This window comes from Ipomoea nil, unplaced genomic scaffold, assembly GCF_001879475.1.
Source record: "Ipomoea nil cultivar Tokyo-kokei standard unplaced genomic scaffold, Asagao_1.1 scaffold2845, whole genome shotgun sequence".
Taxonomy (NCBI): domain Eukaryota; kingdom Viridiplantae; phylum Streptophyta; class Magnoliopsida; order Solanales; family Convolvulaceae; genus Ipomoea; species Ipomoea nil.
The window spans coordinates 3,327,104-3,342,658 of record NW_017619273.1 but is presented as its reverse complement, the minus strand read 5'-3'; the positions used below and the strand labels follow the sequence as shown (position 1 = coordinate 3,342,658).

At 35.5% G+C, this 15,555-nt stretch overlaps 1 pseudogene; it reads right to left on the bottom strand.

Moving 5' to 3' along the window:
• Window positions 1-2,509: 2,509 nt before the first annotated feature.
• On the bottom strand, window positions 2,510-3,233 carry LOC109159842 (annotated as a pseudogene).
• Between the last annotated feature and the right edge of the window lie 12,322 nt (window positions 3,234-15,555).

Here is a 15,555-nt window from a genome sequence, read left to right as displayed (position 1 = left end):
CTATACTATTGTGCCAACAATTCACAACAATAGAAACCTTAGAATTATTCAAATTCTAGAATCAATGCTCTAGTGTTGTGCCCATTTCGTGTAGATCCTCATGCTTGAGACGTTGTACTAAGCAAGGAATTAAACTTCAGTCAGTCCATTATGTTTTTTTTTCCTAAAGTTGCAAGCCACGAACATAGATTGTACAGCTTCAAATTGAATTGGTTGACCCGAATTCCATTAGCTCCCTGGTTGCATTGAAATTAAATTAGACATTATATTGTAGCCTCATCTTTTCCACAAGACCACAACCATAGGTTGATAACTTGATGACTTGGTGAATTGTTATACCATAGAGCAGAGACCATCTTGTTTGTTCAAAAAATTATGTGTTTGCAGTTAACATATTATGTATCTTCAATTAATAAATTATAAGTCTAAATAAATTAAAGGTACATAATTTGTTAAATACAGACACAAATACGTAAATTACAAGCACAAAATAAGTTAACGACATATTATTTGTTTGTAGTTAACATATTATGTGCCTTCAATTTATTTATTAAAGACATATAATTTGCATACACATAATATGTTAGACACATAATTTAAATGTCATTTTGGACCAAGATCTACAATGCAATGTAGACCATGATCCATGGTATACTTATACCCTGCACCACGGCGCACATAGAACTGTGCGTCCCGCGCCTCCCAAAACGACGTCGTTTTGATAAGTTATGTAGGGAGTTGACGTGATTATGTGTATTTGTTTATACATTTATGTGTATTTGTTTATACAATTATGTGTTTTTTTTTTATACAGTTATATGTATTTGTTTATACAATTATGTGTATTTGTTTATACAATTATGTACATTCATGTATACAATTATGTGTATTCTAGTATAAAATAATGTACATTTTTGAACATGAGATTTTTTTTTAAGGAAAATTAACCGCCAACACTGTGTAGCGAAATTTAAAAAATAAAATAAAATAAAATTCTGAAACGACGTCGTTTTGCATCAGGGCGCACAATGCAATGCGCGCCCTGGTGCACCATATACCAAATTGGTCTTTGTTGAAATTTTTAACATAAAATAACATAAAACGTAACTATTTTGTGATACAAATATACGTGGGGTCCACTTCTATCACTTGCAATGGATCCCGCACTTGTTAGTTTTTTCTTCCTTATCCTCGACACAAATTGTAACTACACAAAATCAAGCCGAACCTCTGATCTCTGTCTCCAACACTCTCCTTGTTGATGTTCTTCTTGTCAGAATCCTCCAAAAAGGCTTGCAAAAATCGAATCTTCTTACACAAAGATTCAAGCATTTCTCTATCATCAAGAATCAGAAGTGAGATAAATATGTCTCTGTTCCTCTATAGAAAAATTACATATACATCCAATACTTATTGTGGCATTATATTCTAATCTCAAAACACAAATCTTTTTATTTTATTACAAAACTACTCTTTTATTTATTTTTACATATATCAATTTCTTTTTCGAGCTAATATATCCCGCATCCTCTCTTCTTGTGAACTGCCGCACATGTTCACTAGAAACAGAATTCAAAAAAAAAAAAAAAAAGGAAAGAAAAGAAATGAAGAGAATAAATACGAATAAACCATGAAGAAAACAATCCATTGAATTATAAGGCTCAGAGCACAGCTTGCAAAATTCATAATTTGAATTAGAAAATTCATAATTAAATTTATTGTATGTGACTTTAATACCGAATGATTTTTCAGAGCTAAGTATCTCAAATGAACAAGATTCACTATTTCACTTGGTATGCCATCCATCAAACATAGACGTATGTCCAACACCCTTAGCAGTTTAAGACAAGTAAATGGTTTGGGGGATAAGTAGGTCCATTTAAACTCATTTATAAAGTATAGAATGGAACGAATTTCATGGGATGCTCGAGTAATTGACACATCCAAATCACTTATTATTTGACTTGAAATCCAACGGCGAGCTTTTGGATTCGAGCCTGTTGACATTGATCTCATTATTCTTTGGAGCATGTTCTCATTTATAACACACAAAAGTTTCTCCCTCTCAACTTCTCTCAAGCAAAAGCTATGCAACAGATCATGGAGCCTACAAGACTTCATTTTGCCGTTGGAACTCCGCTTATCAATTTGAAGTAGACCTCAGTCTACAAGACCATGTAAGTAAGTCTCACTTTAGGGTTGGGGTTTCAACCTTTTAGAAGAATGTAAGTAAGTCTCACCTAATTCTTTGGCAACCCATAGCCTTATCAATGCTTTCACACAAATCTCGATATCTTCTGGGAAAACACTAAAATAATTTTTTTTTTTTTTAAAAACAAACAAACTTTCAAGTGTATAGGCAAGTTTTCATAACTTAGTGAAAGATTTTTTGAACATTTTTCTTCGGGATCTGTATTAAGCAACGAGTTCAAATTTTCAGCAACGTTCTCCCACTGTCTTAGGGATGTCTTGTTTGATGAGGTGAGAAGCCCAACAACCACAATAATTGTTAGAGGCAATCCATATCCTTGACATTTTGTAACAATACCTCTACCCACCGGCTCAAATTCACAGGAAAATCTTTTCTCTTCAAATACTTTTTTGTAAAATAAATTCCAACTTTCGTTGAAATTTAAGAATCGCATGTCAAGAGAATTGTTACCTGAACTAGCATAATTAGTCACCTGTTTGAGTCGTGTAGTCAATAGTATTCGACTCCCATTGAAATCTTCTTTTGGAAACCATCTATGGATGTCATCCCAAGCTTCAACGCTCCATATGTCTTCTACGACAATTAGGTACCTCCGAGTACTCAGCTTTTTACGTAGCTCATCTTTGAGATCAGAGTTGCCTACTCCATTAGCAACAATAGAACCGTGAAGGACAATGAGTATTTCTCTAAGGTTATGCTCTTGAGATACTGTAACTCATGCTCGGACATCAAAATGAGAAATAATTGCTCAATCTTCATAGATTCTTTTAACCAAGGTAGTTTTTCCAATACCTCCCATTCCTGAGATGGAGATGACTTCTCGTTTTTCTGAATCTGAAATGAGCTTCTCCATTATGGTAAGGAACTCATCATCTCGTCCTACCAGTACAACATTCTTGAGATCTGAAGATGAAGGTTCAGAGAAACTACTAGCTTTGATATTCTCTACTGTGTTTCTTCTTTGCGGCTCTACAGAATGGTTGCTATTTCTCTCAATCTGATAATTATACCTCCGTTCAATTCATTCAATTCTTCGTTTTACTTGTTGCAAGGTTTGATAAAGATTCTGATTCAATCCATCTTTCTGCATCATGAGCTACACCTCTGATCTTTGACTCCAACACTCTCCTTGCCTGGTTGCTGATGATGATGTTGTTCTTGTGAGATTCCTCCAAAAAGCCTTGTAATTTTCGAATCTTTTCACACAAAGATTCGACCATTTCTGTATCATCAAAAGTCAAACACGAAAGAGGCTGTAGAAAATGGGACTCGATTGTATTTAGTAGAGAAATGATATGAGCAAAAGCTATTGAAGATAGAGTTGAACAAATTAAAATATAATGTTTCATAAATTCAGAATCTCAAAGAGATAAAGCAAGAATGGATTTTCTTTCATCAATACTAATACTTTTCCTTGAGCCACGCACCATGGTGAGTGTGTGTGAAAAAAATTTCAAGGGTTGTTTACTAGGCAAATTATGTCGTGCAACCGAATGCACCTTGCAAGGTGCATACGGTTGCAAAACGGTGCCGTTTTATTAAAAAACGACACGGCTCGCATAAAATAAAAAAAAAATAAAAAAATTGGATGGCCGTTAACGGCGTTATTCATATCGTATTTGCGGTTTTTGCACGCTTTCAAAGTTTTGGTAGTTTTGCGAATTTTGGTAGTTTGGCGTTTTGATTTTAGTATACGTGAAATCGCAATCGCAATAGCAATCGCAGTCATTTTCCTGATTTCTTGTATGGATCATATGATGGAAGAGGCAGTAGATCAGAGAGATCAAGCAGTTGATGAATTGCATACGGTTCCAGGTAATTTTGCATTTGGTTTTTTATGGATTTGTGATCGTTTGCAATTATTTTGATTGTTGCAGTGTGATATATTGTTTAGGTGTTTATATTTAGTGTGATTGTATACAACGTATGTGATGTTGGTCATTCTAGTCTGAGATCATTCATAATTTTTGGGTGTTTATGTGTTTATGGTTTTCTGAATGAACGAAATATATATCCATAATTTTTGAATTATATAACCAGAATTATAATAGTATATATCCAGAATTTTGTGAACGGATACTCTGTTCTGGATTGTATATCCATAATTATTGAACTTTATGTACAGAAATTGTGAGCTATATATCCAGAATTCTAATACTATATATCCAAAATTTCTAAACTGATACTCTGTTCTGGCTTGTAACATTATGCAGTCAGTGAAGATGTTGTTGATTCATCAAGTTCAGATCCAATAGAGTTAGACATTGATGGTTCTTCTTCAATTCCAGGTTTATATGTAGTTTTATATGCTCATAATTCACACTGTTCAGCATTGTTATATTTTCATTCTTTTTCCATGGAAAATGTTATTCCTTTTGTAGAGCATGGCTGGATTTATTTGGCATTCCCGCACCCCATCTACTTAGGAATTATATTTTCAATGGAATGTGTATTATTTGTTATACTTGAGGTTATATATTGCATTTGCAGTTGATGAAGATTTGGTTGGTGTTGTTATAAGTAACGGGGTTGAAGCTTATGAGTTGTATAACAATTATGCATATAGAGTTGGTTTTAGTGTGAGGAAGGGTAATCAACGTTGCAAGGTATATAGTAAAACAGTCCAAATGAAGATGTTTATGTGTTCTAAAGCTGGTTTTAAGGTTAAGGCAAATGCTGGTGTTAGGGCATATTCAAAAATTGACATAAGGACAGGGTGTGGTGCATGTGTTCAGTTTGACGTGGGTGAGGATGGGTAGTGGACGGTTACAAAACACGTAAAAGTGCACAACCACGAGTTATGTGCAGTAGACAAGAGTCATCTTCTCCGTTCACATAGAAATGTGGGTGATAATCAGCTGTTATATTTAAAAGATTTGAAGAAGAGTGGTGTTGCAATGGCAGATGGTATTAGGTTTTTGAAACATCAAGCAGGGGGGTCTCCATTAATTGGTTTCACTAATCGAGATGCTTATAATTCGATTGCTTCTGATACATCAAAGCGTTTGGATGGAACAGATTCGAACTCATTAATTGAAATATTTAGGAAGAGGCAGTCGACTGAGTCTGATTTTTTCTTCGATTTTGAAGTTGATTGCGATTCAAGACTGTGCAGTTTTTTTGGGAGGGATGGTCGGATGAAACAAGACTATGAGTTGTTTGGGGATTTGTTAGTGCATGATACAACATATCGCACCAATAAATATGATATGATTTGTGGCCCTTTTGTAGGGATGAACCATCACTGCATGAATGTAATGTTTGGATGTGGTTTTTTGATGAATGAGAGGATAGAATCATTTGTGTGGTTGTTTAGAGCATTTTTAAGATCTATGAATGGGAAGTGTCCACAGTCTATCATGACAGATCAATGTGCATCCATGGCTACTGCTATTTGTCAGGTGTTTCCAACATCACGTCATCGTCTTTGCATATGGCATATTGGTGAAAATTCGAAGAAGCATATCAAGGCGTTAAGGAATAATAAGGATTTCTTGGATATGTTTAACTGTGTGTTGAAATACACAGAAACTGAAGCTGAGTTTGAATTTTATTGGACAAGGTATGTCCACTATTTTTTTATTTTTTTTCATTCCAGTAAAGGAATTATGGATATTTAGTATTAGAATTATGGATATATAGTATTAGAATTATGTGAACATGTAGTAGTAAAGCATGGAACTTTCTGATTGTTTCTGAATTACATGCATTCAATTTATGGATTTATAGTATTGGAATTGTGAATATATAGCATTAGAATTATGGATATATAGTATTAGTTGTCTGAACATGTAGTAGTGAAGCAGTGAGCTTCCTGTTTGTCTCTGAATTATATGCATTCAATTTATGGATTTATAGTATTGAAATTGTGGATATATAGCATTAGAGTTCTGAACATATGTCTTATCATTTTCAGGTTGGTGACTGACTATAAGTGTCACAAGAATAGTTGGATACAAAAGCTGTATGACTGTAGGGAGAAGTGATGTCCAGCATTTAACAAGGATTATTTTTCAGGGGGCATTTTATCGTCGCAAAGGAGTGAAACTACTAATCATTCGATTTCAAGAAGGCTGTCTAAAACTGCGGGTCTTTGTGATTTTTATTCATCATTTGTTAGTGTAATTTCTGAATGGAGAAGCAAAGAGAATGGTGAAGATTTTCGTTGTGCTCAAGGGGTACCCACTATGATGATGGAGCACATGAAACTTCTTTTACACGTTAGAGAGGTATATACGATTGAGATATATTTTTTGTTTGAGGAACAATTTATGAAAGGCAATGCTTGTCATCAAGAAATGGTGTTGAATGATGGCTGTCAGTTCAAGTATCATGTATGGCGTCCAGATATAGATATTATAAGGCATGAAGTTAGTTTTAAGTTGGCAACCTTGGACATTTCGTGTAGTTGCAAGTTGATTTCCGAGTTGGGAATTTTATGCTGCCATTGTTTACGTATTCTTCATATACATTGTGTTTCTAGTATCCCTAATAAATATATCATGAAAAGGTGGACTAAAAAGGTTGCTGATGGTAGGGATGTGAATACTGGTCCAATGTTTTATAGAGCTGGTGTCCCTCCTTCAATTTGGGTTTTGGAGATTTGTAGAAAATTTCAAAGGTTGATTGCATCTAGTCAAGATAACAGTGTAACTAGGCAGTTCTGCGATGAAGCAGTTGAGGATGCAAAGAAAAAGGTTGAAGCTGAGATTGGCTATGTGCATATTGAAGAGTGTGGTGTTTCATCTTCAAGTGGTGTCATTCAAAATCCTTCAAACCGGAGATCAACAGGTGAGGGTAATGTAAGGAGGAGTAGTGTTATTGAAAAGAAGTACAGTGTTGCAAGGGGGAGGAGGAGTGCTGCAAATAAAGTTACTTCGAGTACAAAGGGTGCTGTTCAGTCGTTGGTTTTGGAAAGTCTATCTGAGATTGCCGGGGATGGGTACCTTGTACATCCAAGTTCTGGGAGTTCAGAGTTTTGTCAGTTTAGTAATGATTTAGATAATAATGCAGTTGTAGATTGAGATTGGGGTTAATACAAGTTGTTAGTTGTTTTGAGGATATCAATTTACAAGTTTTTGATCTGTGTATTCAAAATTTTAGTACTTGTTGCTTTGCAGGTTTAAAGCTATATATCCATAATATTAAAGCTATATATCCATAATACTAAAGTTATATATCCATAATATTAGAGCTATACATCCATATTCTAAGAACTATATGACCACAAATTATTGGACTTGTATGTCAAATTAGTAAAAGTGTTCATAATGTTATATCAATATATCCACAATATTAAAGCTATATGTCCATAATATTATAAATATAAATTCATAAATAGTTGAACTTGATGTTTACACTTATGTAAAATGTTATGTTCACAGTTGTACAAATATTCATAACTTTATATCAATATATCCACAATCTTAAACATATATGTCCATAATCTTTGAAATATAAATTCATGAATATTTGAACTTTATGTTTACACTTATATAAAATGTTCATAATTTTATATCCATATATACACAATCTTAAAGCTATATATCCATAATATGAGAACTATATATTCCGTGAATTTCATAGATCAGAATTTGCAAAAATTGCAATAAAGTTGTTACAAAACAATCTGTGAACTTCATAAGATCAGAAATTGCAACAATTGCAATAAAGTTGTTACAAAACAATGTTTGATCATAACAAAAAACGTTCAATGATCTTTGCACTTTTACTTCTTCTTGTCTTCAATCTTTGCAGCTTTCATGACCTGGCTTACGACGATGTTCAGTTTTGATGTGATGATACAAGCAGCATACTTTGCCCTCAACTCACAAATGAAGCTAGCCTGTAAATTAAGAAAAATAAATAATTAGTTTATTGTAATTTTGTTATCCTTTTTTAATGTAGTTTGAATGTAATATATTTATTTTACTCTTACATTTGTGCGCATATGTTTCCTGAACCCAGGATCCCAGTTCTCGAGAGCTCCACCCATGTAAGTCTCCATATGCCGCATTACATATATGCCACAGTCGGTGACATTCTCAGCATTTTTCTAGTCCATGGCAAGGAACTCTACTGGCATGCTGTTCAGTTTGGGAGTCAAGGTGGATTGTCCTGCTGTCAGGTACGCCTTGAATGCTTCAATCTGGTAAAAAATTAGCTCAATGTTCATAATGTTTTAAATTCAATATATATGTGACAATAAGGAGTTTTTTAATATAATATAAGCTACCAGTGCATATGGACAGTCCCCATATTTATCAAGCTCTGAAACACCAGCCGGCAATTCCTTGTTGTCTATCACCTGAACCTTGGATTCCTTGACATTTATGCACACAACAAAGTAGTGTGCATGGCGATGCACTGGAAAAAATATCTAATTCCAAAACAAAAGGTATTGCGATGTTAATATTTATGGACATGATAAATTGAAATTACAGAAGATTATGTTTAAGATCAAATTTGGACAACTACATACCCATGTATTATTAACTGCATGGGTATACATTCATATATTCACAGAGTACTATATATCCATAATCACATAACTATATATCCACAATTTTAAAACTATATATCCACAAATTCATAACTAAATAAAGGATCTTAATAAACTGAGTATATTCCAAGTTTCATGCATATATATTCATAAATCCATAACTATACATCCAAAAATACATTACTATATATCCAAAATTCTTAACAGTCTGTTCACAGAGTAATACATTCATATATTCACAGAGTACTACATATCTATAATCACATAACTATATATCCACAATTTTAAAACTATATATCCACAAATTCAGAACTACATAAAAGATCTTATTAAACTGAGTATATTCCAAGCTTCATGCATATATATCCATAATAAATTCTTAAATTCTTAAATTGAGTGTGTGTAATAGAACTTACAAGGTCTGCATCTATCATTGATTTCCAGGTTTCCAAAACTTGATATTTCATAATTCAATCTATCATTGAAATTTTCCATCTTTTTCTCGGCCGGGAGACTTTTCATCCAATCATCAGATGGATCAAGCTGCATCTGTTTTTGAATACACAGAATGCAAAAATGAGTATTCAAAAGGCTTAGAGTATTATATATCCAAAAATTATAAGCTATACATCTAGAATTATAATGCCACACAGCCAGATTTTTAAAAATATGCATCTGCATGTCAAAAATAACTCTTACATGTAGCAGTGTGGTGAAGAATACTCGTTTTGGTTTCCCAACAGCACGTTCTGTGTTCTTCAAAGTTAGCCGCAAAGACCAAACATTCAAGAAGTCTATATCCATCTCACCGTTACTCAAAGTTGAGAAGTGACGCCTTGTTAGGTAGTAGTCACCATAGCTGAACAACAACTCACTACAACACCAAAATAATAATAATAATAATAACAACAATAATAATAATAATAATATGAACTATCTAAGTAATTAAAAGTTTGTTATAAATATACGTGTTAGATATATTAAATATAATATATTTAATATAATATATATTAAATATAATATAATATATCTATAATATATATATAATATATATATATTAGAGAAAGAGGGAGAGAGAGGAAAGAATGTTTTGTGATTCAAATTGATGATTTAAAATGGTTAATAACAAGCCTATTTATAGTGAATACAAAACTAGTAAAGCATAAATTTAGGAGATGCATGCTCCATGTATTGTAAAGTCATGACCCACTTACTGCATCCTCAATCTGCATGCATTGCCACAACTCCCACATACTTGGTTTAATTAAATTATAACATTGCCTCCTTTAAACCAAGTTGGATATATTGGTCATCCCAATATCTTTCTTCAATTTAAGAAATGTCTCTGTCTTCAACGGCTTCGTAAAGATATCTGCAACTTGACATTCACTTGAACAATACTCAATGTTGATTTGTTTTTCAACAACCAACTCTCTGATTTTGTGATACTTGATATCAATGTGTTTGCTGCGACCATGAAAGACTGGATTTTTGGACAACGATATTGCTGACTTGTTGTCACAAAAAATAGTTGTAGGTGCTTCCTGCTCGTGTTGTAAGAACTCCAAAATTCTCCTCAGCCAAACTGCTTGAGTAGCACAGTTTGCTGCTGCAATATATTCTGCTTCTGCTGTTGAAAGTGCTACAATCTGCTGCTTCTTTGACGACCGAGAAAATATGGCTGAACCAAGATAGAAGGCATATCCTGATGTGCTTTTTCTGGTCTCCATATCTCCAGCCCAATCACTGTCTGTGTACCCAACAAGTTCCACAGCTTCATTAGTAGAGTAAAAAAGTCCATCATTACTCGTACCTTTCACATATCTCACAATTCGCTTTGCTGCAGCCCAATGTGATTCTTTTGGTTCCTCCATGAATCTGCTAAGTATCCCAACTCCAAAAGAAATATCTGGCCTTGTTGCCACCAGATACCTCAGACTTCCAATTAAGCTTTTATAAGACGTAACATTCACATTCTTACCACACTCATCTTTGGACACCTTTAACTTTTCAGCTACCGGAGTTGAAGCTGGTTTGGAGTTTTCCATTTTGAACTTTTTCAAAATATCAGCAGCATACTTCTTTTGTGAAATAAAGATTCCACCATCCATCTGAACAACCTCAAGGCCAAGAAAGTAAGACATAAGGCCCATATCGGTCATTTCAAACCTCTTAATGAGTGCCTCCCTGAACTCTGAGATTAACTTCAAGTTATTTCCAGTAAAAACCAGATCATCAACATACAGACAGATTAAAACAATATCACCAGAATCAGTGCATTTGACATACAAAGTGTGTTCATGAGGACATCTCATAAAACCACTTTCAACAAAATATGAGTCAATGCAACCATACCACGCCCTAGGCGCTTGCTTTAAGCCATACAAGGCTTTTCTCAACCTGTACACTTTATTTTCCTCCCCTTTCTTCAGAAATCCTGCAGGTTGCTCAACATATATTTCTTCTTCAAGAAAACCATTCAAAAAAGCAGACTTGACATCCATTTGATGCAATTTCCAATCATTTTGAGCAGCAAGAGAAATAATCATACGAACTGTATCAAGTCTACTTACAGGAGCAAAAACCTTAAAATAATCAATACCTGGTTTCTGCTTGTAACCCTTTGCTACTAACCGTGCCTTAAAACGGTCAATTTCTCCATTTGACTTGTACTTCGTTCTGTAAACCCACTTCACTCCAATTGGTTTCTTTCCAGAAGGTAGATCTGTTAACTCCCAGGTACCATTCTTCTCAATGGCACGTATCTCCTCATCCATCGCCTTAAGCCAATGAGTTTCTGTAGCAGCCTCCTCAAAAGTTAAAGGATCACAATCTGCAAAGAGAGCAAATTGAACAATCTCTTCATCAGACAGGTCATTATCATGACCCAAAACATAATCTTGCAAGCGAGCTGGTAAGTGGCGCTCGTGCTGAGATCGCCGAACTGACGATTCTGGCTGTGAAGGAGACTGGACATTATCTGGAATCGGTTGCTCTTCAACAATATTTTCAACAGCAGGAATAACAACTGAACTTTCATCTTTAGCTAACCAATCCCAGGCACCATATTCATCAAAAGTGACATCACGACTTATAACAACCTTTTTAGTTTCAGGATTGTATAGTTTATAAGCCTTTGAAGCGTCACTATAACCAATGAATATGCATTTCTCACCTTTATCATCCAACTTCTTTCTCAATGGATCCGGCACGTGGGCATATGCCAAACATCCAAAAACCTTGAGATATTTGATAGAGGGTTTTCTCCCACTCCAAGCTTCTTCGGGCGTCTTATCACGGACACTCTTAGTTGGACACCTATTCAACACATAGACAGCACAAGCAACAGCTTCTGCCCAAAAAGGTTTAGGCAGATCCTTGGATTTCAACATGCACCTTACCATATCCATGATAGACCTGTTTTTCCTCTCAGCCACTCCATTTTGTTGTGGAGTGTATCTAGCTGTCATCTGATGTTGAATACCCTTCTTCTTCAGAAAATCATCACAGGCAATATATTCTGTACCTCTATCAGTTCTCAAGATTTTAATTTCATAACCACTCTGTTTTTCAACAAAAGCCTTAAATTGTTTGAAAACATCACATGCTTCAGACTTTTGCTTCAGAAAGTAAACCCATGTTTTCCTACTGAAATCATCAATGAAAGTAATAAAGTACTTACAACCTCCATATGAGGGAACCTCCAACGAACACAGGTCTGAGTGAACAATCTCCAACTGTTTTGTGGCTCTCCTTGACTTGCCCACGGGAAAGGGATCTCTATGCTTCTTCCCAATCACACAAATCTCACATATACGATCAGGGACATTCACAACAGGTAAATCAGAAACAAGTTCCTTTCTCGCAAGATAGTTTAACCCAGAAAAATGAAAATGCCCAAACCGCATATGCCATAACCAATTATCATCACAAACTTCAGAATTAAAGCAAGCAAGGAGAGTATGCTTAATTTTCAAAGGAAATAGTCGATTTTGGGACATATTTACCTTTGCAATCAAAACTCCTTTAGCATCTGCAATGGTACAACACCCCTGAGCAATATGTATCTTATATCCTTTTTCTGACAACTGACCCATACTCAACAAATTTTGGTGTAGTTCAGGAACATAGAACACATCGGATATAAAATTGTGAGTACCATCCTTCAACTGAATAGAGATTTTACCTTTTCCCAAAATTGGCACTTTTGACTTGTTGCCAAATGTCGCTTCAGACCGGACTGATTCATCCAGTTCAGAAAACAATTCTTGCTTCCCACACATATGGTTACTACACCCAGTATCCAAGAACCATATGTTCTTATCTGCAGAAAAACTATCGCTGGCTAAAAGTAAAGTTTCAGAACTCTCACCAGACTTTTCAGCAGTGTTTTCAGCAATGTTTGCTTGATTTCCACGATTGTTGTCCTCATTATACCAACAATCTGCAATCTTGTGCCCATACTTGCCACAATTGTAGCAATGAAATGGAAATTTACCTTGTTTGGTATTACCTCCACCTCTTCCTTGGTTGGAGTTACCACGTCCTCCTCCTTGGTTGAAGTTACCACGACCTCTTCCACCAAAACCTCCTCTTCCTCTTCCACGACCTCTACCAGATCCTCCACCTCTTTGATTAGTGCCAGTCACATTAAGGGTGACTTGACTCTTCAAAGCTTCTTCTGCTAGTGGTTCCGATTTTGACGCAATCCTGTCAATATGACTTTCTACCATACCTTTCAGCTCTGCAATTGATAAGAGCTCAGTTTTGTGTGACTCTGTGATCGAAGCCACCACATGGTCATACTTCATCGGTATAGTTCGAAGAACTTTGTCAACCACTGCACCATCTTCAATCGTATCTCCATATAGCCTCATCTTATTCACCATATCAATAAGACGAGTGAAATACGCATCTACTGTTTCTGTAGATGTCATCTCACAATTATCGTACAACCTTCTCAACGACTACAACTTAGACTTCTGCGCCCGATCAACTCCTTTGTGTGACACCTTTAAGATGTCCCAAGCTTGTTTTGCTGTTTGAGCACGAGCTAATTGCCCAAAAATGGAATAATGAACACCTTGGTGAATCTGACCCAAGGCCAATTTATCTCGCCGTATAGCGCCTGCATCAGCTCCTTCGGGTAGACCGGGATCAACAAAGCTCCAAAGATTTTGAGCTTGCAAATGTGTGGACATCATAATTTGCCAATAATTGTAATCGAGGTTCCCGTCCAATTTGGGACCCAACCATACAATATTGAAATTTGTGGCCATAATTCACTATGAAAAATACCTCGGGGTTGAAAGGTTGACTGGCTCTGATACCAAATGTTAGATATATTAAATATAATATATTTAATATAATATATATTAAATATAATATAATATATCTATAATATATATATAATATATATATATATATTAGAGAAAGAGGGAGAGAGAGGAAAGAATGCTTTGAGATTCAAATTGATGATTTAAAATGGTTAATAACAAGCCTATTTATAGTGAATACAAAACTAGTAAAGCATAAATTTAGGAGATGCATGCTCCATGTATTGTAAAGTCATGACCCACTTACTGCATCCTCAATCTGCATGCATTACCACAACTCCCACATACTTGGTTTAATTAAATTATAACAATACGTGTTCAAACATACTCTTCTGGGTGTTCGTTAGACACACTCAAGAATGCATAGTTTGAGATGATTTTTTCCCGGGGAGTTGCAGTGCGTATAAAACCTGCATTCCGTGTCCAGTATGGTGACCTCAGACAAAGAGGTTTGTTCCTGAATCATCGCTGGGGTCTCTTCCTAACAGTCACGTCCTCAACATCAGACTCACTTTCTTGCATGGCACTGTTGTTTATATATCCACAGTGTTAGAACTTTATATCCATAATATTAAACCTATATGTCCATAATCATAGAACTATACATTCACAGATTTAAATTGTTCATAATTTTATATCTATATGTCCACAATTTCAAAGCCATATGTTCACAGTTGTAAAAATGTTCATAATTTTATATTCATAATCTTAACTATAAATTTATAACGTTAAAGCTAAATGTAAATAACAAACTGTCAATTTACCGATCAAAGTCATCAACATCAGCATCAGCAGCAGGGGCATGATGAACATATCTTTGAAATGGGACTCTAACAAGTGGAGGAGTTACTTCTGCTCCCAAGGACGTTGACAGTCCTGCATCTTCTCTAATTTGTTGAACAAAGCATCCAATGGTTGTTCCTCTTCAACTACTTGCTCTGTTTCTTGCTCATGTGGCTGCGGTTGGGATTCATTGCAGTGCATTCCCAAATCAAATGATGGAGCTTCAATTTCCATGGTTCTTGTTGTTTTCTGAAACGCTTCCACCAACGAATCCACTGCAGCTGTGAAGGTTTCACTCCCAAAGAATATGTCATCCAACTGAGAGGCAGTTGGAACGGAAGTCGATTCAATTGCACTTGCAGCACCTAGCATGTTTGATATCCCTGAGAATGCTTTCTTCATCACTTCAATAGGTGCGCCCTGCTTTCCAATTTCAAACATAGCTTCACCAAACTCCAGAACATTTGATGCTAGCTTTTGGACCACACAGGTTACCCGGTCAACACTTGAGAGTGGCTCATTTGTAGGTGGTGTCGGTGTTGCAGTAGCAGGAGTAGAAGAAGTAGTATCCTGTGAGGTGGTAGCAGCAGCAGTAAATGCAGGTTGTGGCAGTGAGGTTGTAGCAGCAGCAGTGCTTGCAGGTTGTTGCAGTGAGGTGGTAACAGCAGTCCTTGGCTTCTTAACCCTAGGGACAACTTTTCCCTTTCCAAACCCCCCAGCCT